Below are 27,511 nucleotides of genomic sequence, written 5' to 3' on the forward strand. Positions count from 1 at the left end.
TATCTCTTTCCTGGATACTTTGCTGTGCTCCATCCTCCTCCTGAGCTGTGGCTACAAAATTCTGTGAAGAACTGAGCCCACTTCCACCTTCACCCTCTCTCCCCCAAATAAATTTTAATGGAGAAATTTTCCCAGTGTAAGCTCAGGTTTTAGCAGTCAACCTGTTTTTTTGTTACAGTTTAACAAGATTAATCACCTCTCTCTCCAAATTATAATTGTAACAGGTAAAACCAGCATTTCACTGCTCTTTCTTGATCTGCAAAAGATTTTTTGAGCCCTGTGGTGTTGGGTGGAGGTGGCACATCTTCACCTTCCTGACAAGGCTGTGTCAGATGGTGCCTGGGAGTGTGGGCACATCTGAGGCAGGAGAAGGCTACTGGGAAAGAAGATATTCTCAACCAACATCTTTCTTGAATTGAAATTAAAAGCTGAAAAGATTTATTACAGCAGCATATTCATGCTGCTATATTTAAGGTGATGTCAGTATTCTCAGCATAATCCTTCTTATTCACTGAGGATTAAAACTCAGCCATAATAAAGTAGCCCGAACCGAGACTTGTCCTCAAATGTTTCCTATTTGAAGCATTAATTTTATTTTATTAAATTAAAAATAAAATCTGTTCAAGAGTTTTTTGGGATTGGAGATGAGAACAAGGGGGGATTCTGCCAAGTCACTTGCCCCTGCTGATTGCCAGAGAAGCCAAGAGATCAAGGCAGAGACAATGCTGCAAAGAGAGAAAAATGTTGCTGCTTTTCTTACTTTGAGCACGGGATATCAGCCTATGGACTACACATAAACTGGTGATAAACATTCAAATAAACACGAATTCCTGTCTGCACTGTGGCCCTTCCTGTGGTGCTCCCAGGATTTTTGGTTACCATCTGAACTTTAAAAAGCCTGGGCTTCCTCCCTGGAGTCTCTGTTTACTCTTGAACGTGCTATAAACAATTCACAGGTTTATCTGTTTAAATGATACATAAAATGGCAACAAAGCTACTTTGCTTGTGCAGTAGGAACAAATCTCTATAAGGGAACTTGCTTTTTTCCAGTGTATTGTCATTTCCAAAAAATACCTAGTTTTCTGACTTCTTTTTTGAAGATGGCCAGTATTTTTGTTCCTTAAGCTCACATAGGAACATGAATCATAGTTCTGATCATGCTAAAGAGCTTTTGCAGGATTGTTTTTCCTTTTGGGCCAGGTGTAGGGCTCCAGGTCAGGATCCAGCTGGGTGTGCTGCATCAGTAGGGTGTATTCAGGACAGGGAATGCTCAACGAGCACGTGGGAGCAGGAGCAAACCAGACTCCTTGTGGGATGCTCCCTGCATTGGCCACGCTCAAACCACAGCCTTGGGGACCAGCTGCCAAGAAAGACTGGTGGCTGTGCTGGCCCTGGGCACAGGGAGCAGGTCTGCCTTAATGCAGCCCTTTGGTCTGAGATAAGGATGAAATGGTGCTTTGAAGCTGAGATAGTGAAAGGAGGGGAAAAAATTATAAAGCTGGAGAGAGAGCTTAGTGCTGCTCATAGCATCAGAAATGGCCAGAGTCAAGTGTGCCTCTCTGGGGAGTTTTAATAGGAAACTCTCCCAGGAGCATGTTCCAGCTGCAGGAGGAGGAGGGAAGACCACAGAGATGGGTAGTTAGTGTAGTTCGTCCTGGAACAACATAAAATCACCAGGAGACTGTCCTTTCTGAAGCTAAGACACAAAAATCTGGGATTCAGGGAGACTGTGGAGCATAAATATGTTAAATATGCAAGGTTTGGGTGATACATAGCCTGGAAATGTCAAATTAAATTTACCTGAACAATTTCAATCAATATCCTTTGGAGATATACATGGGTTTATGATCTTTAAGCTAAATATTCTCGTGCCTTTTTTTCCTGAAGTGTCCATGTGCACAAAGTGCACCTGCAAAGAGAACCTTTAAAGAGCAACTGCTTGATATTTTAATTCCAAAAACTGCTCAGACACTGCTCTGGAGGCAATGACTAACTTCCTCTCTGGCTTGTCTGTGGAATTCATAAGTTTAGAATTAATTTGGGAGGAGGGTGATGTTCTTGCCACTTTACAGAGGGAAGCACTGAGTCACAAACAAGAGTTCTTCAAAGTGCAGTAATTGCAGAACCCAAATTGTGATGATGCAGGGCTGGATATCTCATGTCCTGGGGTGTTTGCACTGCCTGCATGCAGCTGGGGGAGTTCAGCACCTCTCTAAGGCCAAATTCTGTGATATCACACCAAAATGGGCAGCTTGCATCTATTTATGACTCCAAAAATGTTAGAACCTTGTTAGGAACTCTGTGAGGGAGGTAGAAGGGGGTAATACATTAACCAGGTGTTTGGAGAAAACTGTCTTAAAACCAGGATGACCTTTCTAGTTGTTTTTATTGAGATTTTGTTGTTTGGACTGAAATTTTCTGATGGAAAATTTTGAGAAAATTTTATGTAATAGTGACTAGGGGTTTCTGAGGAAAAAAAAAAAGAAAGAATGAACAGCAATCTGCTCTGTTCAATTTTTGACTATTACAGGGGGATGTGGAAGGATTTTATGCTGGGAATATGCCTTTTGAAGTTCCCATAAAAATCTGTTCAAATTTGGCCGTGCTAAATGCATTTGTGAAATTACTATTTGCACATGCTCAGAGGAGTCTTTTTTAATTTTATATTTAGCAGCTAAAATCTCCAGAGAACCACCTGAGCAGCTTGGAGCTGTGCCATAGCCACAGGCTGATCAGACTCCAGCCCAGAACGTCAGCGTGAAATGTGGGATGGGGAGGGCTTTTCCCAGAAGAGGGAGATTTCAGCCCTATGGATGAACATGTGAATGGCACAAAATAGATGTCATTATACTCTCAAAATCCACAGATAGTATCAGTAGAGACGGAACCACAGTCTTTGCAACTGCCTTTGCAAGGCAAGCATAATTCAGAGGAGGTGGGGCTGTCAGACTGTTTGCAGTAAATTTTGAGTGATGCTGCTCTCTGAGCACATCCCTGGTTTGGATGAGGTTTGTTGTGTGCATTCTCTGGACAGTTACTGCTCTGATTTTCCTGCTGCAAAGAAGGAACCCTCCCAGACAGAGAGGTGGCACAGAACTTTTCCTCCCACCTTCCCCACTCCTTGATTTTTGTAAAGGCAGCAGCACCAGCCTGTCAGCTGTCTGTCCAGACTGGATGTATTAGTTTGGAGCAAGAAGAAAACATCCTTGCTGAGGCACTGAGAAGCCACTCTTGCTGAGGGATGGAGCAACCAGGACCTTTCCTTTGCATGTCACAGCCCTAGATGTGTCAACACGTGGTTGGGTCAGCAAAGGGGAGTTTTACCTGGCTGTGGTCACAGTGAGATAAATGCAGCAACGCTGTTAAATAGCATTAGCTATTTATTTGCATGGCATTTAATAGTGTTGAATAAAGGTCAGTGTGTTCTCACAGCCTTGCCATTTGTGTTGAGGGAAGCAGAGCAGCTGTGGCTTTTCTCCCCATCTCCAGGATTTCAAACTCCCTTATATTACAGCCAGGTATTCAGAGCTACTTTTTATGAACCCACTCCATAAAGAGAGGTTTCTTGCCAAGAAAACAAAAAGAACTTATCTTAAAATTCCCATCCACCATGACAACAGAGACTGGATTGCACCCAGATGCAGAAGGAACAGCATTTCTCCAGGAATGCAACCTGAAAAGTTTGTCTGATACATTTTTCTCTGGGTCATTGGGATTTATCCACTTGCTGTCCAACATGTCACAGGCAGCCCTCGCTGTGTGATGTATTTGGAATGTCCTTTGGTCCTGTATCTTTCATATTTCAGAGTGAGCTGCTGCATATCTACCCTCTGATAATGTTCAATTAGCAGGGAGTGCCTTAAGACTCCCTATTGTCATCTTGCACCTTTCTGTGCACCCCTCACACTGTCTCCAGTCCCAGCAAGTACCTGTGTGTGATGGGAAGTGGGACTATGTCCCAGCAAACTTCCCAAAAATCTGTTTGTTGCAGATACAGTTTCTGCCTGCTCTCCTATCCTGGTCCAAGTGTCTGAGAGTGGAACACCCCTAATCCCACCTTGCAGAACATGGTGGAGCTTCATGGACTCAACCTCCAGCCCACACAAATTAAAATAAAATATCTCTCCATGATCTCTTTCAAGAGGATTTAATTACAGTGAGATGAGGAGCCTCCATGTAGAGGTTTCACCTGCTTTGGTTTTATACCTTTTCCCAATAATTTTCATGACCTTCTCTTATGCTCTGTAAAGCTCAGGCAGTACCACAGAAGCAGCAATATTTCCCTAAAAGAGCCATTCCCAAATGTCTCCTTTGGCTTTTTCATAACTTGGTACTGTACCAGCTCTTCTCACCGAGCCACTGTGTGGAATAATGTGCCCAGGCAAGCATTGTTACACGAAAACACAAATACTGGAGATGCTGACAGATGGAGGAATCACACTGTTTTGAGGGAAGGAAGGGCAGGATAGGAGCAGGAATATCAGAATGAGTCTTGCCGTTTACATATAACAAGCTACAGCTATATTTGGATACGCTGAGGCATTCACAACCTTCCCAATTGCCAGGCTTTCAAATACACACATTACCACCAGAAGTGCTCTTGCTTAAGTGCTCCCATCTCCAGGATTTCCTTTGAAGTATCTGACTGAAGTAATGTAAAGTGCATTTCAATTGGCAGTGAATGCAGGTTAAATGGTAACAGCACAACAGATCCAGTGTTTGTTCCCTGGGCTTTTTCTTTTACCAGTCTCTTTTTTTTATGAGGTTGGTTACTTACTGTAGCACTGCATTCAGGCACCTTCAGTCTATTAAAGCCTCTCTCCTGACCCTCTATACAACTGCTCGAGGATGCTGTGAGCTGTATCAGTGCTGCTTTAGTACACAAAAAAGTGAGTAAATGCACCGCTGAGTGCACAGGCTGAGCAGTACACGGTGGGTAAACTCCCTTTAGAAATCTGTGCACTTGCATTTACCCTTGGCTACACTGCCGAGCTGGCTGGAGACTGAGCCAAGTGCCACGGATCACTTTGGATTTGTGTGTCACCTCCCATACATGTTGATGCAATATCAACTATTTAACCTTTAAACAGAGTGCTTTTCTAATCCATTGCATTGGCTGAAGGACGTATATTATGCTAACAAAATAGCCAAGTCTGCACTGAGCAATGAAAAATCCCCCTGCCCATGCCAGACTCTCTCTGCCTTCCATGGCTGAGCCAGTGCTGCAGCACTGCTCTTTGAAAAGCAACCCAAAAATAGGGAAAGAAATTATCCTAAGTCACTGGTGCTGTCCAGAGGTGCTTTACCCTGTCTGGACCTGAGCAGAATCTTCCTCATCAGAAAGAGGAAAGACCTTGTACAAAACTGGGGAATGAATGCTCCTGCCAGTAAGGCATGGGGCTGATTGATAATGGAAAAGGGACTAATCTGGGCCATGGATGTGCTAATGCACAATTGGTGTGTCAGGGAGAGGACAGCTGAAGAGAGATACAGAAGTTGCCTTCTCCTTCCACTTCTGTACCACAAAATCAGGCTGAGTGACTTCTAAGGGTAACAAGAGGAGGGATCACATCCTAAAACTGCTGTGTAGTACAGCCAGGCTGAGGCTGTCCCACCAAACCCCTATTGTACTGTGCCGATGAAGAAGAGACTGGAATTGAACTGCTGCAGTGAACTTGCTTGTGCTTCACACTACGCACTCAAGAGGATTTTCTTTTTTCTTTCCTCTTCTTAAAGCTGGGAGACATTTTTTTTTCAGATCCATCATTTTGGAACACAAAGCGGGAGAAAAAGGAATGTTCCTTTAGGGCTTTGCTGAATTAAACCCCTTCCTGAGCATCCTTCAGATCCGGATGTTGGCACCTCCTTGCATCTTCCCCATGGCTTCTCTGAAGCTGCACCCATGATAGATGTTTAACATGCTGAAATGCATATTCCTGTGTAATGACTTTGGTGGGGCCATTACCATGAGTTACACCAGTGACAGATTGATACTTAAGTCAGTATATGTTTGCATAATATCTGTCTGCGTTCCCACGTAGCCCCCCATTACCAGTGCACATAATGACTGCACTGAGAGCCTCATGACTGCTGGGCTCAGCCCTAGTCCCTGCCACTTATTGCCATGGCACCCAGCACTGAATCACTGAGGGTGTTTAAATAGGCAGACATTAATTTATAGAGTAAATCATTATGAAATGGAGGAAATAAGTTACTATCATTGGCACTGATTTGATCTAATGGAGCCTCAAAGTAAATTGTTAATATTCTCCCAGTGTATTTCTTTTTTTTATGAGAAAACCAATGAAATTTATAAACTTGCTCGATTTACAAGCAAATTTATAAATTTGTTCAACTTGCCCCGTAAATGCCAGGTGTGAGGTTTGCTGATGATGTACAAATCCAACTCACCTCCTCCCTGCTGCTTCTCCAGCTGGGGACAGGCTCTCCTCCTTGAGGTTTCAGCAGAGACTCAGTAACCTGAAATTTGGAGGAAGACACATTTATTGCTCTCTCCTCCTCTGCCCTTTCCCTTTCTTGTCTAGGAGAAGGCAGCTTTTGGTTCACTGGAGTGGAAGTTGGCTGTCCATTTCCTGATGGCAGCAAAGAGCAGACTCCCATCTGGTTGATGCAGATGCCACTGTTTTGACTTTATCCAGGTGGTCACCCAGCAAACCCTGTTGTGCCTAATTATTTAAGAGGGTTGTGAAACACTAGGTGATTTTATATACCATATGTGCTAGAAAACATAAGCATGAAGATGCTGCGACTTAATGATGTGGCAACTTCAGCTCAGAATCTTCCATGTTTTATGGCTTAAATCTGACCTTTCCCTTTCCTGTAATGCACTTTGTAGCATTTAGCATGAAAGAAGAGCAAACAGAATTGGAGATGGGAAGGTTATCAGCAGCAGTTACAGAGCCATCCTCCACCCTCTATTGAGATAAAGCACTTGACTTATTTTAGAATATCCACCCTAGCAGGAAGAAAGCAGGAGGAGAGAGGGGAGAGTCTGTCTGTTAAATAAAATTTCAAGATTTGGAGTTCAGAGAATTTCTTCATGGTGTTAGAGCAAATCACAGACCTCCTTGCTCAGAGAAAAATAACAACACACAGGGTCTCCTGCTCTGATTATTAATTTATTTATTTTTAACCCACGTAGTTTGTTGCTTTGACTTCTCAAACAATGGGAAGGTACAAGGAGAGAAGGATAATAAATTGCATTCCCTCCTTTTTGCCATCACATGAAACCTTGAGGGACTGTTCAGCAAGCTGGAGCTCTTATCTGCCTTTGGGCGATCTCATTATCAAACCTTCATTTTGCTCCCCAGCAGGAGAGATGGCCTGCAATGTATGATAACCTCTACTTATGAAACTCACACTCCAGAAATCTCTGATAATAGGCCAGCTAAAATGGAAAAACCAAAGAGCAGGCACCAGGTTTTCAGCCACCAATATAGACTACACACACACAGAGGCAGGTACCCACACATATACATGTTTTTAGTTTTTATTTATATTTCTATGCACCAGCCCCATTCTGATGGCACCTCCCAGAATTAAAACCACAAATTTAATAGGAATAATATTTTCCAGCATACCTGAAATAGTATTTTCAAATAAGCCTGTACAATATAGGAGCCTGTATCCCATCTCCCAGAAAGGTCAGTGAAATCAGTGGGAATTATAACCTATCTAACCTGCTCAGGTGTTTCTATAAATCCCATTAAACACTTATTTAAAGACAGTTGAAAATATGAGCTGTAGGAGCAGAACTTGTTCCTGGGGGTAGAGAGAAAAAGAGGAGAAGAGGGATAATCAGGTTCCTTAAGCACTTGGGCAGTTTGATTAATACAATGTATTAATACATGATAAATATTTTTTATTATTTTTTATAATCTTTCCTATCATGATGGCACTCTCCAGTTAATCCTTCCTCCTCCAAATCCCCCATTTCTGAACCCTACATCTCTATCTAGATCACTGAGGAATAAATGGGCTTGCAGCACTCCCAATGCAACCCCCTTCTGGATACGGGCTACAGAAGGTAAGAGAATGAGATTTGTGGAGTTCTGCTGCAAATCCCAGAATTCCTGCCCATTTTCCCTGGTTTTAGGCTGTGTATCCTGCAAGTCCCCATGCCCAGCAAAGAGCTCCAGCTGACAGGGGCCATGAGGGCACAGGCACAGCCCACACCCAATGCCTGCTCACCCCAGTGTGGGAAGGTGAAGCCTTGGGTCATGCACCAAAGGTGAGGAGGATTTTTTGAGATGGGAAAGGTCTCCAGAAGGACTCCCCTGCATACACAGCCCCACTAATCCATACATTCGCTCTGGCAGGGCTGCGTTTCCCAGCTCCATGAGCTCCCACCAAGGGCAGCTGCTCTGCCATGGAGCAGCTTTGCTGCTCTCCACAGGCAGGGGATTAGGTCATGGGAATCAGCTACAGCTCAGCATCCCTTGGCCATCCCCATCCCCATCCTGCTGCCATGCCAGAACTTCCTTATCATATCCTGAGAAACCCAGGCTGTGAACTTAATTTTGATCTCCTTTTGTTCTGTACCACTGGGAGATGTTCTGGGACACAGAAAGTGGAGTGAAGGTAAAACACCAGGAAGCATCCACAGTCCACCCCCTCTGTTTTTGTTTCTACTTTCCTATCAGTAAAAAAAGTCACCAATAGTCAGCTGGTCTCCCTCACTTGTGCAGAAAATGCAAAAAATATATTTGCTCTTGTAAAGCCTCCCTAGGCATAGCACACTGCTGCAAATATGATAACACTTTTAATTATATTTTAATATATCATACAGATTATATTTTCATTATCTTAAAAATCAGCCTGAAAAATCCCAGCTAGTAAGAAAATAAAGGCAAAGAACAAAAATATTAAGATATAAAGCAATTTTTCCTATTAGGGCTATATAGATCTTATTTCCAAACTTCCTTAAAATGGAAAAAAATAGGGGAAAATAATAATAAAATAATAATAAAAATAATAAATAATAATAAAAAAAAATAATGAGGCACGTGGTTACCGGAACAGACCTTGTTGGGATGGTTTGTTCTTGCTGAACAAAAAAGTGAGAGAATTTCCCACATTTTTCTGCACTGGATCTTGGGCACACGCTCCTCTGGGGGCTCATCACATTTCTCAAACAAGCAGAGACAGGAAGGGAAAGGGAGCTCTCTTATCTCAGGACTCCCAATGCAGGGGGAGCTCATCCATTCATGCATTGGGAAGGGAATCATTGCCCATTTCCCATCCCTAGAGTTGCTCCAGGTCATGTTGCTTGGAGCAACCTGGTCGAGTGGCAGGGGTCTCTGCCCAAGGCAGGGGACTTGGAATGAGATGAGTTTTAAGGACCTTTCCAGTCCAAACAGTTCTGGGATTCTATGATTCCTGTGGTCAGGCTGTGGATCATTATCACCACACCCACCGGGGGGGTGAGCAGGAACCAGCCCACACTTACTCACACCAAATGATTGTATTATTTTATTAGATTAGAGGCTCTCATTTCCAGGGCCAATGAATCCGGTGCTTCTCATAAATAACACATATCCTCTTAAAAGAAGTTTAGGTTTTCTTTAATGAAAACCAGAATCACCCTAAAATAGCCAAGGCAGAAGGCAGATCTGTCTGGGCAGATTGTAAAGGAGGCCTCGTGAAGACAGCAATTTGATCAACAAAGTCAAGTGTACTACAAATGAACAGAGGTCTTTGGTATGGAAATGGGTGAGGAAACAGGTGGCAGTGAAAGCAGACCCTTTTCTCACAGAGTTTTTGAGGTCTTCTCAGCTGTTGTTTTACACGAGACAAAAAAATGAAACCTAAAAACCAAGGCAGTAGACCTTTACACCCTGAAACTTTCAGTCATATTGCACAAGGGGCATGGGGGTGATCCTAGTTCCAAGCAGAAAGGTAGACATGGAGCCATATTGTGGCAATTTTGTGTTCCCCTTGGGATGCCTTTTGCAGCTGCAGTGTGCCTGGAGCTCTGGACTTTGTGGTTTTCAAAACCCTAACCCTAGGTGTAACCCTAATCTTAGCTGAGGTATAAAAATGTGCACTGGGGGGAGGCTATTGCCAATTTTTCAGGTGGGGGGGGAGCCATTGCTAGAGTGCATTGGCTTTCTGGGAGATGGAAGGAGACACATCTCATACTCATTCTCCTCTTCCATGCAAAGGGCCAGTAATTATCTCTTCTTTCCTGTAGAAATGTTACAACAAACATGGCTGTCACCTTTCATTGCTGCATGGTGAACAAAAGGAACAAAGAGAACAAAAGAAAGAGTGGTTTTGCTTACCTGGTCTCGTGGGTGCCTGGATATGCATGAGTCAGGAGTAAAGGGGAGAGTGTATTTGTATTATTCACTGTGGATAAGGCAATCTGGGTGACTGTCTAAAAATTTATTTAAGTTTTTTGAACTTATTAAAAATTATTCTTTGGGAAAATCCTTCTCTCTTTCTTGGTGTCCCACCGTTAGGTTTCTGGCTTAAAATGGAACTTATTTGAAAAGCAAAAAATGCAATCATGTCTCCCTCACTTCCATCATGCAGAGCACAAATATTTGCTTTCTATTTTTCCCCCATTTGACCTCCTGGTAGTGGCCAGATTTCTGGATTCATTTTGATGACCAATGTCTTATGAAGTTGGAAAATAAGGCAAAGGAATTTGTGTAAATAAAAGTACTTAGAAACTTTGGTGTGCATGTTAGTTCCTTCCCTCCGAAGTCACCCTCAATGCTTCTCCTTCTATGCAGACAAGATAAAATAGAAAATGTTCAATACTCCTAATCACTTAGAATATCTAATCTGAGACACAGCCAGCTCAGAGTCCAGCTCTATGCCTGCATATTTTTTTTTTTTGCATGGCTCCCAGGTGCTTTTCCTGCCTAAATGAACAGACACTTTGATTTGCCAAACTGTTATTATAGGGGAAAAAAAAATAAATTAGAAGGTTCACAGTGTTCACACTGACTGCAAAATTATTTCCTGAGTTGCAGAGAGAACACTTTGCACTCATCTGTCTGAAGTCTAGCAGCAAATGGAAAATTACAGTGTAAGCAAAATTCCCCCTGGCAACTGTCTACGTATGAAACATCAAACTCTAGAAAGGACTAAAAACCACAGGTCACAACATGGAAGGATCCCAGAGAAGAGTCTTGCCTCTCCCTTTCTCTGGCCAGAGGCTTTGCTGAGATCTAGGAGTGACAAATTCACTTCTGCTACATCCCAGATCCCATGCTTAGTCTTCCACGATGTTTTTTTATAACTTTTGCATACCCTGTTCTTTTGATGGACATGGTGGTGCTGTCACTTCTCCTCCCCAGGGCTCTGGTCCCTGATGGTGTCTGTTGCAGCCACGTGGGTGTGCTACCAAGGTCCAGCTCACAGATATCTATATTTGTGCTGATATCTGCAGCAGGCACACTTGGGGATGTCTCTCCCCACAGCACCACTGAAACACTACCCCCACAAGGTCTTGCAGACTCAAACTTCCCAAACAACTCCTGCCTTTAACTCCTCTCCAGGATTTCACAGGTGTCAAGATGCTGCATGTTGCTCTGGAATTTCAAGTCAACTGTACTGATATATAAATATCTAAATATCTCAGAGCTCCAGTGGCTCCATATGAGCCTGGAGATGACTTAGGAGAAGCTCAGCCAGCCCAGAAAATGCAGTTTTCCAGCACTCTGGACAATCTGCACCCGCTGGCACGAGGAGAGATGGGTTCTCTCCCAGTATGAAACACAAACCTTGTGCAGACACACAAGTGTCGTGGGGCAATGCTCAGCTGCAAACCCTTCCTGATGGGCATTTCTGCACTGGCAGAAGGTGTGGACACATCCCAGTTAGGACCTCAGGAGCCTTAGCTGTAGGATAAAGCACCTGCAAGCCCATCCCTGTCAGAAATGAATAACTAGAAACTGGTAGAAAAAAAGAATTAAAATAAAGGACATTGATGAAAAAGGAGATATTTCTGATTTGTCACTCCCTGCTCTTATCTGATCTCAGCCTGTTCTAACAGGCACCTTCTTGTCAGTAGCCCCAATGACATCAATTGAGTGGGAGTGCAAAGCATCAACATTACTTGTGAGAACAATCCAGTTAGGGAAGCTTGCTCTGCTGGTAATATTAGAATCAAAACATTCAAATGCACAGACAGAGAGGCTAACAATTCAATTTATGCTGTGAATGCTGAACAGCACATTAAGCAAATCAGTTCAGATGGCTCTGGGTTGTTCGTGTTTGAAGAAGATCAGAAACAAAATTTCCAATCCTGTACCACATCTAAATGCTTGAGAGGAAGCACTAAAACCTTCACCACTGATATATTTATTTTTCTGCATTTCCCTCAGCTCATTGGTCTTTTTCTGCTGCACTGTGGTCCATAGGGAACTGCTGTGGTCCTTCCCAGAAGAAATACCAAGTTTTCCATGTGGTTACACCTCATGTAATGGGACATTTTAGAGCTGTTAATGGCAATATTTTCCCAAATATTCTTCTGTCTTAGATCATCCACAATGCAATATGCAATAAACCTTCCCGCAAGAGTTTGCCATTTCCCCTACAAGCCCAGATTTCCAAAGGACTGCAAATTTCCAAAGTTGCAAACACCCATTCCAAGGATTTATGAAGAGCTTTAAGCAAGTTTGTTATCTAACCACAGCAGGTCATATAATGCAAACTGACCCACAAGTGCCCGAAGGTGCTGCCCCACCTCTGACACATTGCTCTGAGCCCTTCTTCCCATGATGGACCCAATCTTGGAAGAGTCTCAAAATATTCCTGGACTCAGTGTTAAACCCCTGACATTACAGGGCATGAAGGAGGGCATGAATCTGTGTGGGTTCCTTCCAACTCAGGATATTCTGTGATTTTATATTTCTATATCTATAAAAAATACTGGACATAACCAGCCAGCTGGATACATGGATGAGAACAACCCCTAGAGCAAGAGACCTGGGTGACTGCAATTTCATAGCTGAAAACATCTCTTTCCAAAAACTTGAGGAGGTGGAAGAAAGGGTCCAAAGCAGAGCTGTGGAGGCAGCAGGGCTGGAGGCAGCACAGCCATCCCTGAGCTGGCAGTGCCACCGTGTCCCCTGGTGCTCTGTGCTCCCAGGTAGGGCTAATTAGCTCTTGTTGAGCAGCACATTAGCACAGCAATGCAGACTTTCCCCAGTACCCCAGCTTGCTTGGAGCTACACTGTGCCACTTACAAATGCTTTAAGATTCATTAACCTCCCTCTGCACTCCCCAGCTACAGAGACAATATATCAGGAGAGGAAACCTGCAGCAGTGGTGAGACAGACAGGGTGATAATTTCTCACCCGTTCTCCTCTCCTCTGCTCTAACACACTCCAGATAATCACACCCAGAGCTAGATCAGACAGGGACAAAATTAACTGGAGCTGGAACTCGGGCCTCACACACGTTTCTTGCTTGTACCTACACAAGGCATGGTGACCCTTCCCCATCTGTCACCTTGTCCCCGTGTCAGCCCCCCTCGCTGACAGCCCAGCCTGGGGTGCTGCAGGCTGGAAGGACATCGATGGTTCTGTGCTGTTCCCCAGGGCTGTGGGGGTGAGCCTGCACCTGCACCAGGTGACATGAGCAACCCCAACCCCATTTATCCAGCTCCTGTTTGTGCTCCCATGCTGGCGTGGAAATTCAAGGTGCGTACCCTCTATGTCTCCCTCTCTTTACAAAAGTCACAATAATCAGTCCTTGCACTTTAACCATCTCTGCAGCATTGCTATTCAGTAATTTATGTTTTAAATTTATGGAGAATATTACTGGGAAAAAATGAGCCTGGTAATGAATTCTGTATCTTTTTTTTTTTCCACAAAAAGTCTTTCAAAACAAGTTTTCTTTGGTCAAAATGCAATCCCCTCAATTTCATGAAGGTTACTGAGAATTATACAGGTGTACTGTGCTGTTCTGGCCCTGAATTAATAGTGACTCGTTTGACACATACTACTTAGTTAACCTAGGTAGGGTATTACTTTCTTATCTAACTACATTAATTGATTCTACATCACTTAATAGCTCAATAGCTTATCAGGTTACTTCACTCACTAGACAAGCTAAATGTCTGGAGGCAATTAGAGTGTCATTCTCTGTAATAACAAGTTTCTTTGAGAAGTTGCTGATGAGGTTCTTTATTACACAGATTATAAAACGTATCTTCATACTGTTATAAATATAGGTACAAATTGAAATGACTTACCAGGAGTCCCACTTCCCTAGCAACCAGGCAGATTTTAGTCTCATTTTAGGAATGGTTGCTTTCTCCCCTTCCTCCCCCCTCCCCAAAGCTCTCTCCTGCCTTCCTTGTGATGTGTGTCCAATTTTCTGTCACTCAGAGGTGATCTATGACCACGGAGGAGCTGTCAGCAGGTCCCTTGCAGTTTGCCATTCTCAATGCTCAGCTCATCCCCAGGATGTCACCTCTGGGACCCCGGGCTGAGCACTGGGGTTTAATTATGGCTGCTGCTCTCCGTGGCTGCTGCTGACACCAGGAGTGCAGAGCCAGGGAGGAGCTCTGTCCTTTCACAGCTCCATATCCCAGCAGCTGTGCCCTCCAGGAGCACGGACACAAATTCCCAGCCTTGCCCCAGCTGAAGGCCTTCTCTGTTTTCCACCCCATCCCTCCCACTTCAGCTTTGTTACCTGGTTCATTTCTCACCTATGTGCCATTAAAGAGGGATGGAGAGCCCTCCCTCTGCATTCCCAAATACTCCCTGGTGCTCAACAGAAACATGAAAGCATTTTGCTTACCCCTGCATGCACTCAAACAGTAAAAAATGCTTCTTTACGTGGATTGAATTAATAGCATTTAAAATTAAGTGAAAGATCATTAAATTCATTTGTTAAACTGATTACAAAGCTGAATGGTATGGGAGAAAGAGCCAAAACCCAATACCTTTTGTGCTATGGGAGAAAGAGCCAAAACCCAGTACCTTTTGTGCTATCCCCAAATCTGCATCCACTCCACAAAGCCTAAATTAGTATTTTCTTGTCCCAAATTAATGGCAAATTTGGGAAGCAAAGAAAGGAGGCTGAGGGGGGAAATGGGGTTGTAAGAGATGAGCCTTGGGCTCTGGTGATCTCAGTGTTGTGCAAAAGGGACATTCAAGACTCTGGTGATCATCCCCCAGGAACGGGTAAGAAGCATGATTTTAATGGCAAAGAAAAAACTTGACTGTGTTTTTTCTTCTTGCCCTTCTAAATCTTGCTGTTTCTCAGCCATCTCCTGTGGCCAGGCAAGTGGCTGAAACTGCCATAAATTTTGCTCCTTTTTCTGGTTCTTTAGGAATGTCCTTTTGGTCACTGCCAGAAAAGCTGCAGGAGCTATGGGAAGATGGAAAAACTGGTAGAAATGAGGCAGAGTGTGAATGAATATTTCCTGTGGTCTTAGTTTAACAGAGGGGAAACCCTCTGTCCCTCCACAGAGACACAGAGGGAAAAATTGTGATCTTGTCTGGATTCCTGATGGTTGTCCAGTGGTATAGTGAATTTCCATCCCACATGGAGGCTTTGCATGCAAGGAAAACCAGCAATCCATGACTCTGGGATGGGCAGGAGAGGGAGGCAATGCCAGGTCACGTTCTGAATGTCCACCTTCTCCACTGACATCAGCCCCTCTACACCACAGATCCACATCTCCCTTCAAAAAGCAGCTCCTGTAGGCTCAGAGTATGGTTGGGGAAACTGTGTTTTGCTTTTAAGCCCCTGATTCTCATACTTTTCATGGAAACTCCCTGCTGAGTTGGAGGATAAAGACAGAGCATCATTAAGAGATGTTGTCCTGAGCCAGCAGCTCCTTTGCCCAGCAGCTCCCATTGTTCTGGAAGCACCTGGGCTCTGAGCCTTCAGGAAAGAGCCTGCAAGGCACAAAAGCAGCCTCCAAACAATGCTGCAGGAGCTCCAGCTGCCCTGCTTGTTTTCTGTGTCTCCCATCTCTGGCATTCGAGATGTTCAGTAATTTTCTGAGGACAAACAAACAAAACCCTGGCGGTTCCCTTTAAACAGCCGGCAGCACCCACGGCTCGTTGATATTCACCAGCCAGAGATGTCTGCTACCTCAGAACAATTAGTCTAAAATATTTATCAGAAATAAGTGTTGGGGTTTTTTGTCCAAGTTTTTGAAGTTATGAGGCCTCAGATGGGATTAATGGAAATTTTAATTAAGATATGGAAATAAGCTGCTTTCTCCCTGTCTCTCTGAGACTGCAGGGAGTTCACATTATCCTCAACAGCATGTCTCAACCTGCTGGGGGAACCATTTGCAAGATGACTTTGTTTTTAAGTTCACCTTAGACAGGATGTTTAGCTGGGAATTCGATGTGAACCCCAAGTCCAGGGGCTGCACAGAGCTGCTCTGCCCCTGAGTACACATCCCCCTGCTCTCTTCCACAGTCAGAATCATGAACCCTTTTCCCACTGCAGGGAAAAGCTTTCCTGAAGGAGGGAGAGGGATTTAAATCCTTTTAGATGTTTTCTGACAGGCATCCTGGCCATCAGGCTGATTAGCTGGGCTCCATTCATAAGGAGAAGATAACCAGAAAGGAGAATTGAGGGGGCAGCAGCTGAGCAGAGGAGCCCAAGCTGCCATGGGGCTGTTGGAGGAGCATCCCAGAGGAGCAAAGCTCTGCTCCAGCACTCTCCAGGCCTGTGCTGCTGCACACAGGACCCTGATGGGGCTGATACAGAAACAGATTTGAATCAGACCAATGATTTTCGGTCTGATTTTAGTCTCTGACTCCATTCACCAGTCACAGTGCAAATGCCCAACACCACCAGGGTGAGCACCCCCCTCTCAAACACTGCTGCTACCCTTGGGAAAACATTTATTTTATGGATGCTCGGTCTCCTTACACTGCAGCATTGCTAAGAGTGTGGATTGAGCTTTTTTTTTCCTTGAAGGCAAAGGATTTTAATTTGAGCCTTGGAGCAATTTTGGCCTCTGGTGTTTGAAGATTTCCCTGGAAATCAGGAAGGCATGTAGGCTGAACAGTTAGATTTTTGCCCAGAACAGAAATTTTGTCTTGCATGGAGAGGTTGTCTCAAAATATTGAGGAAAGCTCTCTGCAGGAACTGTCTGGAAGCTTTTCTGCTTCTCTTCCTCCTTAAATCTTTATGGATAAACCTCACTTTTCCCAGTCTAAAGATGAGGAAAACTGAAGCACATAGGCACCTATATTTCCCTTAGAGAACTATATTTTTGGATGCTTTGGCTTCCAATGCACTAAACATTTGTATTTCTAGCTGAGCCCAGCATGAGAAGAAGATTTAAGAGAAGGACATTTTAAATCTGTTTCAAAAGGTAATGAAAAATATCTGATAAAAGTATTTCAAGTCATTCATATAATTTTGCACCCTGTGGAATCACACTTAGATACCTATTGATATGGATAAAGGTATCTTGTTTATGGGAAACAAATCTCATTCTCAAAGCTGTTAAAGCAATAGAAGCACATCTGAATGTGCTGTGAATAACTTATTTCATGTGAGCATCACAAAATAACTCTTGAGCATTAATTAATCAAATACTGAGAATGAGTTATCTGAGCATTTCTATACCAAATCCATCTTGCTGACAAGGGGGAACTGAAAGGCATGGAATGACTTGTCCAGTGTCTCCTATGAGTCCACAGCAAGACTAAAACTGAAATCTGGCCATTCTTTTTCTCTTTCTTCCAAAGCAGAGACTGTCTTCCTGCTGTGGGAACAAAGGAAAAAGGAAAAAAGGAAAAGAAATAGATGCATTAAGGATGCCCAGATGTTCTGGACACGGAGGGCATAGGTCAAATCTGAGATCCTATTTCAAAATCTAGAGAAAATTACCTTTCCAATGACATGTGGCATGACCTTCAACTCCTAATAGTGTAGGAGCAGTCCATTTCTGAACGTTTGCATCATGCATTTTACATTCCGGATCTCTAAATCATCTCTTATCATTTACTTACTTCTCCCTGATAATGAACACTATTTTTCTGCTGTATCTCTCTCTCTCTTTTTTTTTTTTTTTTTCCTATGTGGGCTGCATCCTGCTACACCCTGCTTTTCAAAAGCACATGAAAAATCTCAAAGCACAAAACTGACATTTAATGCAAGGCTGGGGTATAGTTGCTGATTACTGCTTGCGTGTGTGTTTTGTACAAAACAGGCAGACAGACTGCAGAAGGCTGGGAGGCATTAAGCAGAGATGATTTTGAGGGGATCTCAACCAAATTAAACTTTTTTTTTTTTTCAAGTAAAGCCCAGCAGGGGATAACAAAAATTAGGGTTGGATTTACTAAAAATGAAGTGCTCCGGTGATTAAAAAATGGTTGGCTGCAAAATCCCAAACTGCATTTGATTGTGAAACAGCACCAAGCCAAGATAGGGCAGCTTTAATAAATTGTGTTGCTAATTACAAATATTTCATAGTATCTCCATTTAGACAATAAGGAAGGAACTGTTTAATGACAATTTATTAGTGCATGTGCACAGATATACTGTATTTTAATCTTCTTTTTATTTCTTCTTTTTTTCCAATTGGTTCTTCCAAATAGGAAAAAAAATTATAATCGTTATCTAAGCTCTTGACTTCCCTTGACTTAATTGCAATCTAAGCCCACTTCTAATCTATACAGATCACGGTTGCACAATTTGGAGTTTAATTTGAACCCCCAGTGAATACATGTGCAGAGGCTGGAGGGTTTGTGTGTGCACACATTTGTGTGCTCAGTGCTTTGAACGTGCCCTTTTTTCCCCCCACCAAAAAGAAAACCAAGCAGGGAAATGTCTCTCTGTATTTTCACTACTAGCACACGCAGCAGGACTGCAGCTTTCTGAAGGATCAGGATTTTTTTCCACAACTCTGTATTTCATGATATATATACAATTCAGAGCTTTTGATGTAGGAAACCATAATTTGCTGAGAGTGGGGAAGGCCAGAGCAGTTCTGCTGTGCGTGGTCCACAGAGTGTGTCATGCCCCTGAGCTAGGGAGAAGTTCCCTTTGTGCTCCACGTCTGATATTGCAAAGCTCTTAAAGAAATGTGGATGCCTAATTCTTATTAGAATACTAAATTGAGGTTTTTCTTACACATCTTCACCTCGTGTTTGCCTCAGGAGGATTCCTCCATCCGTTTAGAGATGCTGGGAAGGGGATCTCAGTCTCTGCATTAATGTGGCTCAGCTGGGGAGAGCAGGCAACACGGATGAAGAAAGAAACAACGCACCTAAAATTTGAACCAATTCGTATTTAAAGCTCAAGAGAGATGAGTTACCTGTTTTTCTATCTTTTTCATTATTACATTTAAGATATCTGCTCATCCTAGATCAGGCTGAAACCCCTGGGCACTGGAATATCTCTGTGTTTGGTGACTGTCTCTAAATAAACACAGAAGGGCTGTGTTTGTCCCTGCAGGAACCACATCCCCTGTTCGGTCAAGGAATCAGCTCAAAAACAGCTCCTGCCATGGAGGAAAAGACACTGCCTCCTCCCCTGCTCACTTACCAACAAAAAAGCAAAGCCACATACCCTGAAAAAAATATTTGCTGTGCTTGTAGCTAAGATTTAGGTTGATTACAGCTGAAATAAGACTTCCACAGTTTTAATTAGCTACAGGGTGGGGGCCAAGCTCATTACTCTGAAAACGTAATGATGTTTCCGCTTCCATTTCCACAATCAGGTTCTTCTCCTTATGAAGGGGCTTCTGGCATATTAAAGATGGGCTGTGAGCTTGTCATGGCACATCCACTGGTTTTGGAGCAGTTTGGATGTGGGAGTGTGGCTGGACTCCGTCCTTTGCCCTGAGTTCAGAGCCAGAGGCTGCTTCATCCCTCCCCATCCCTTCCCTGAGCCGAACTCTCCTGCCAAAAGCAGATCCCCAAACCCTCCTCTCCTGCACTGTATTTTTCTCTGCAGCAGAGCCAAGGTCACGATGAGCTGAGGATTATCCCCACCTGAGATGATGCATTGTCCAACTCCCTCCAAGCACGCTCCCGCATGCCTGCGAGTCCCAGCGCCCGATGATTTACAGCCAGCCCAAGTGGGGACTCAGAGACAGGCAATGACAAATGTCCCTGCAAGACAGGGAGGCTGAAAAGGGAAGAAACAAATCCCTTTGAGGTGCCCTGAGAGTTACTTTTAGGCCCATGATAGCTCCATTAGTTGTATCTAAGGTGCCACTTCGCATTTCATGCTACAGCGAAGTTTTCGTTTGACCAGCAGTGATTTGCACAACTTGTGGAAGTTTCTTTCTCAGTGCTGGCACATTAAAGAAAAAGGCTCCACGGCGCTGCAGGCGAGATCCAATATTTTGTTGTCATCTACGATTGCCTATTGACTGTGAAAAAGCAAATAACACACTCTGAACCAGGCAGGCTTTCGGGTACCTGAATCCGAGCTGGTCTTGCTGCTTACAAAGAGACCCTTTGGCAAATGTTTGGGGTTTGTGTGTGTCTGTGTGTGTGCCCCTTTTTCCATAACCCCAGAAAATGTGTCAGACTCCCCCAGCTAAGAAAAAGGATATCTTTTCTTTTAACTCAATTAGCAAACACTGCCAGCTCTGACAGTCCCTAGCTCAGTCCCCAGGCTGTCAGCTGCTGGTCCAATTTTAGTTTTGTGTACTGTCTAGATAGCAAATTTATTGATGAAATATGGTCGTAGGTGTAAGAAAAACTTGGAGGATCCAACAGAACTTCTTGAACCTGTACTTATGAAGGCTAATGTATATCTTTACAAGCTGGCAAATATATCTTTCAGTCTCTGAAGGTTTGTGTATGTGGAAAAATAAATCTGCAAAAAAAGATGCTGATACTTTAAATGTTGGCTTTTGTTTTTGTTTTTATTTTTCAGACCTACAGTCAGGGGGAAAAAAAATCTGGAAAAAACAACATATAAATAATTGTTACTATGACAGTGCTGAGAAGACTCAGTACCAGTGCAGCACTCTGTTCCACAAGGGTTTTTCTCAACTTAAAACCCCAAAAAACTCCTTATGGAAGACTTTTGTCCTAAACATTATTGAGCACTCGCAGATGCAATTCCTTTCTTGCTGCACACACAGGTGATGTTGTGTCAAGAAAACTGGAGGTGGGAGAGGAGAGTGGCAGGAGGGACCTGTGGGTTGGCAGCTGGGTACAAAGGTGATACTATCCACAAAAATATTTGAATAAATTTTGTGTTTCTCATTTAAATAAATGGCAAACATATTTTGCATTATAGCAAGGTAGTGTGGCATGCTTTCTACAAATGAGGTCTCTGAAAACATAGGATCAGCTCAGAAGAGATCCTTGGGGACAGATTTAGCATGTTTTAGTTCCCCAAAATCTGTGTTTTGTAAGATGTGTACCCATGCAACTCTGAAGCCAATGGGATTTGTTGGAGGAAACATAATGTCAGATAACCAGGACCACAACTAATGGTGATGGAGAAGATTGTGCCCTCCTACATCATTGCAGGGAGATCTTGGCATATGTGGGGATTGCCCTTTACAATGGGGAGTGAAAATCAAATAGGTTAGGGAAAGGGGGGACATAGCTCCATGGTACACTGAGAAAGAAATCCCTCCAGTTCCATAAAGACTCCCTGAAAATAACAATGAAAATTCTCCCTAAGGATCGTGAGCATTGGCCATGAGGGAGCTACATCAGGACCAGACAAGGTGGTGCAAACTCCTTGGAGTTAATGCTCATGGCTTTCCTTCCCAGAGCCTCTGTAGAGGAGGCAGTGATTGAATCCAACAAATCACAACCCATTTACACACGGAGAGGGGAACAGGCAGGATATGGAGCCAGGTAGCAAGGGAGGCAGAAAACCCTCAGAAGTGTGAGAAAAAATGTCCCCAGTGTGTGGGAGGAGAGGGAGAAGTCAGACAGATAATGCTGCTGGTTTCTGTGTTGTGGCTCAGCTCCTCTCATGATCTCACTGACTGTGTGTGACATGGGCATGCCCTCCTCATTTTAACTCTTTAAGTTGCATACAGTGTGTTGTTAATTCCTGATGCCTTGTTTGGTTGAAGCAAAAGGTCCTGGGCCCATAAGGGGGGAAAAAACCCCAATAAATTACAATAAAAGTGAAAGAAAAACATTTCTCTAGCAACCAGCAATGCAGCACCAGCAGAAGAAGCAGCAGCAACAAGCGGGGAGCAAAGACAGAGGGAAAAATAAACAAGATATCTCATGTAAGGAAAAAGAAAATTAAAGCAAGACACATGCTTTGCAGGAAAGGAGCAGTGAAAAGAGGACTTTTACATGGAATAATTCCCCTTGGAACCTTGGGTAAATTGAAAGGAATATATCCTAAGCAAAAGCTGGGCTTTGCTGGGCACGAAAGACAAGTGAGAAGAAGGAAGAGAAGACACTCCCAAATTAAAGCAGGAGGCAGCAAACTGCCTTCCTGCAAGGCTGAACCCCAACAGCCCCACCCAGCAGCCCCCAAAGAATGGAATTGCATGGGAAAGGGAAAGACATTAGGATTGAGGGGGAGGACAGACGTGCTGGGTGGCACTGGTGGCTCTACCAGAAGAAATTTCTCCAGGAACATTCAGGGCCAGGTCCCAACTCAGTCTCTGCACTCAGTCATGGCTGAATTTCCAGTGGAGGGTTTTTATGGCTTTAAAATCCTCTGATCTGAGGCTCTGCATCAGTAGGGAAACAAAATGCTGAGGGTCACAACCTGCTCCAGGCTGGAGAGACTGGCTGGAGAGGGGAATGGGGCAGGATCTGATCCTCAGGCTGCATCCACATCCCTAGGCTGGCACTCCCCAGCCACTGCATCTCTGCAGGTGCTTCAGCCTCTTCCTTGTGCCCAAACTCATCAGCAATTCATTGCTAAACCACTCTTTGAGAAACTGCTTTGCAAATAAACTCTGGGCTTGGGTGCTGGAAGAAAACAATCTAATTATTGGCTGCTGCTTATTTTCTTCTTTAAGAGATCTTTAAGAGCAAGTCTGATCTATTCTCTTCACAGTTTTTTCCTCCCTGTCAATACTGAGAACTCATGTGAAGCAAAACACTGGATGCATCAAATTATCTTCTGGCTTGCCTGAGGGTCACTTTATGTGGGTCCAATATTTTTAGGTTTAAAAAGTATTCAAAAGGTTTTAGAAGGAGTGAGATGGAAACAGGCTGGTTTGTATGCATGAAAAGTATATATTATTGTCAAAAAGCTTCTGATAGCAAAAGGGATGGGTTAAAGGAAAAAACCAGCATTGTTCCTATGAGCTGAAAAGTGACAATGCAATTGAACAGGTATTCTGCAAATAGGGATTTAAAGGCAGAATTCAGCCTGAAATAGCTGAAGGGAGGTGCATGGCTGCAGGAAGCCTCGTGCTCCTGCAATGAAATCCTGCAAGGCTGTTTGTTCCCATGAGAGATTCCCTGTGCCTTCCCATTGCACTCATCCCTGCATGGCCTTTCCCTGCAGAGGTCTCATTCCCTCCCTTTTACAAAAGGAGGATTTTTACAGGGAGAATAGATGCACTAATAAAGTCCTCAGTGTCCATTTTCACTAATTTAATCTATGGAATCAAAGCAATTACCCAGCAGAATAAGGTCTCTCAACATTTTTGAGTCCTTGACAGTGACCAGAGGAACTGATACACCCAGGAAAGGTTGGGGCAGTGGGAAAGATGGAACATCCACTATTGCAGGGTGTAAATTAATCTCACTGGATGTAAACTTTGTTCACTGCCTCTCTGTAACCTGTGCTGCCAGACAGCCTCACTGACATTTCCCAATCCAAACAGAGAATCCCTAATGCTAATCCTGATTTGACTGGAAAGAAAAAGGAGCAGGAGGTCTGTCAGGCACCTTTGTTATGCTAGGTTCTCTCCAAATATAGACCAGAATGAGGATCCCCAGCAGACTGAAGTCAGTGAGAAAATCCTTTTTCCCCTCCAAACTTCTCTGAATTTAACATTTCCATGTGCTTTCCCCTTATATATGTATGTGGGAGCCTTATTGCCAAGACCCTTCCTGCCCCCATACCCTGTTGCCTGCAAAAACACTTGGACTTGGTCTGGAGTGAAATAAAAATATTGGAAAGTAATATAAGCAAAGCAATGGACGTGACCATTGTCTTCTCTGTGAAAAAAATGAGGAGAGAAAGGAGGAGAGGAGAGGAGAGGAGAGGAGAGGAGAGGAGAGGAGAGGAGAGGAGAGGAGAGGAGAGGAGAGGAGAGGAGAGGAGAGAGAGGAGAGGAGAGGAGAGGAGAGGAGAGGAGAGGAGAGGAGAGGAGAGGAGAGGAGAGGAGAGGAGAGGAGAGGAGGGGAGGAGAGGAGAGGAGAGGAGAGGAGAGGAGAGGAGAGGAGAGGAGAGGAGAGGAGAGGAGAGGAGAGGAGAGGAGAGGTCACCAGACAAGAGCAACCAGAAGCCTCACTGTCCACCAGCCCTCAAACTCCTCCTCATCCTCCAGTGTGCAGGACAAGGAAGAGCATCCCACTGCCAGGAGACAGCCCTGTATCACAAAGGGAATCATCACCATTATTCTGCTGTCATCATTCAACAGCAGCCACCCAAAGCCTGTGACTTCTCAAGGAGAATTTGGGTATTTTTCAGCCTACTTGATCTGCTGGAGTGCTGCAGCCTGGGAAGAGTCCTAGATTGAGGTTAGACCCTAAGGACCTGGTTTCCAATATTCCTGCCCATTGGCCCCGTTCAGAAAGGGACTGAAACTTGTGCCTGACTTGTCTCACTGAGCTCACAAGCACAGGAGTCAGAGCTGTCTTACACATCACCTTAGGCTTCAGTGTCAACAATACAGATGCTGTGAGGCACTGCTGTGTCAAAGATGAAAAATGCACTTTATCTTCCTCATCATTCTGTTGAGAGAATCCCAGGGAAATGTGTACATGTCTATATTTAACTCTTGTTCTTTTTAAAAAAAAAAAATTATTCAGCTCATACAAGCAATGAATATAGGCCACAGAATCCAACACACAGCAGCAAAAGTACTCCATTATTAAGTCTGTAATTGCCAAGAATTAATTTGCTAATTGCATGCAACTAATCTGCGTCCTTTTTGTTTTATATCAATTAACAGAGTAATTAAAAAAAGCAATCTTCTTGATAGTTCCTCACTGGCAGACTTAGCCCAGCAGAGCTAATGAAAGAGGGCCACCCTTTAACTAACCTCATTAGTATCTCTTCTTTTGTTAAACACCCTACAAAAAATAGTTAATTTTGCTGCATGAAGGTCCTTGATGTTGGACTGCTAATGAGGGGGCCAGGCTGCTCTGATTTGGTGTTTGTTTGGAGAGTGGCTCCACGCAAGGCAGATCCCTGCTCCCTGCCTCTGCCCTTCCAGGGATGGAGAGGCAGGCAGAGAGCAACAGTCATGCTCTGGGTAGAGTTTTGTGGCTATCAGCAGTTACCAAACATTCAAAGTTCCCTCCAGGACAGAGACTGAGTTTGTTTCATTCTAAAAATACTCAAAGCAAACAAAAAGCAAAGAAGAGATGAGAAGAGAATATCTAACTGTAAGGAGAGAGCAGTAAAAGTGGGGAATCACCAGGAAGCAAGGACAGGAGGGGGGGTGCACAGCTTTGCCTGTGTCACTGTGATGCAGGAAGGAAAACCTCTGCTCTCATCACCTAAAAATATATATATTTCAAAGGCTTCCAGCCAGTAGGACATCATGTGAAGCTTCCTATGAGTAATCTGTAAGTTCAGCTGGGCACTGAAGCCCAAACACAGCCTTCCTCAGAACCTGTGGGCTTGGTGCTGCCCTCACTCAGCAGGATAAAAGCACATATACAATTTCTTTTTTCCAGTTGTAAGAGATATTCTTTAACATTCCATTGTCCAAATGAGAGAGAGATGTGTGGGAAGAGCTGCAGCAGCACAATGCAGCAGATATTCACTGCTTCCCAGGGCTATGGGGTATTTAATTTTGTTTGCTTTGGGCTTTGCTGTGCTGGGAGATGCCCATGAGTGTGACATGGACATCCCATTCCTGCATCCCATATTCCAAGGTGCTGTTCCTAGGGCTGGGCCTTTGGGGCAGCATCATGCCAGGCACCCCTCCCTGTCAGGCTCCTTTGAAGGTGCTTGCAGCCCATGTCCTGCTTTTTGCAAAGCTCCTGGAGCTGCAAAGTCTCGCTGCTGTAATGAGACCTTCCACCAGGAGGCAAGTGGGGCTTCCCAGCGGCACAGCACAGCACAGCATGCACAGAATGCACAGAATGCACAGAATGCACAGCCCAGCACAGCACAGGAGCTGCTGCAGCGAGAGCTCCGTCACCACACAGGGGTCTCAGATCCTGCTCAAGTACCAAAGTCGCCAGGAATTTATTTCTGAACACGTCAGATGAGATTTATGAATTTTCCCCCTCACTGGATTTCTAGATTTGCTCGGTAGATTTGTTGAAAAAGTTGTTAGAGTAGCAGGTGACAGCATCAGCAGGGTTTGCCTGCTCCAGGGGCTGGGCTTTGTCAGAGGAGAATGAAACGGGTCCAGATCACTCTGAAAGGACAAATAAAAACCCAGGCAGGCTCAAAATCCACCTCCCTAGCAAGCTGGGATACCATGGACAGAGACAGAGCTCTCTGTATTCCTCTTAAGGAGCTTTTTGGAATCCACCCCTCCCTTTGGACAGTTTCTCCTCTTTTGGGTTGATGTTCCTCATCACATTTAAGGGACACTTGCCAGAGGAATGCTGGATCCAACCCTCAAGCTGCTTAGACATGAAGCAGAGCTCATTTTACCACTCTCCTACCTATTATCTCTGTCTTCAAGACATGCTCTCACAAGTAGCCAAAAATCTGGTTATTTATAAGTGAAGAAAAGGGATAAAACAAAAACTAACTCACAACTGCTATTGCCATAGCACTGGTGACTTTGAGGCAAGGGTGTCTTTGCACAGGTGAGACCCAAGAACTGGGTGACAATCTCTGTGTCACCATTTCCTGGGACGTCACCCTGTGACAATATGTGTGCTTGGCTTTGTTTTGACCAGATATCCCAACCCATATATCAATTAAGGATTGAGCTGGCTCTCTCTCTGTGTCTCTGAAACAGTGAACAATGTTCACTACTGTTTAAAACCATCAAGATTTCCTTTTCTTCCTCCCAGGCAGGGATGATTTGGAACCTGGGGCATGGCAGGGCTTGTACCTGTCTGCCTTGGCTTCTCTGCATGGGGAAAAATGGAAGTGAAGCAGGGAGGAGAGCAAGGTGATACCACCAAGGGGGATAAAAAAGGGAGGGAAAACAAACAAACAAACAAACAAACAAAAAAAAAAAACAAGGAAGAAAGGAAGCCAGATTTATGCTTCAGCCATTTCCCTCCATAATCAGCTTGTGTTGTAGAGTTACATGAAGTGACAGGGAGCTCGTTCAGGAGGATTTGGCTCATCAGGTGAACCTGGAAATCTGCTGCTGGTGTGGGAGGTGTGTGCAAAGGTGGTCAGTGGCACAAGGGTGGTCAGCAGTGCAAGACTGGTCAGTGGTGCAAGGATAGGCGTGCAAGGGTGGTCAGGGGTGCAAAGGTGGTCAGTGGTCCCAGGA

The 27,511-nt window shown here is 44.1% G+C and overlaps 1 long non-coding RNA gene across 1 annotated transcript in view; it reads right to left on the reverse strand.

Annotated features, from left to right (window-relative positions):
• LOC135456327 (uncharacterized) overlaps positions 1–27,511 on the reverse strand; it is a 163,655-nt gene that overhangs the window by 38,568 nt on the left and 97,576 nt on the right. Inside the window, exon 3 of the long non-coding RNA XR_010442510.1 lies at positions 6,412–6,480. This is a non-coding gene — a long non-coding RNA (uncharacterized LOC135456327). The remainder of the gene's footprint in view (positions 1–6,411; positions 6,481–27,511) is intronic.

Source organism: Zonotrichia leucophrys, chromosome 20 (assembly GCF_028769735.1).
Source record: "Zonotrichia leucophrys gambelii isolate GWCS_2022_RI chromosome 20, RI_Zleu_2.0, whole genome shotgun sequence".
Classification (NCBI taxonomy): domain Eukaryota; kingdom Metazoa; phylum Chordata; class Aves; order Passeriformes; family Passerellidae; genus Zonotrichia; species Zonotrichia leucophrys.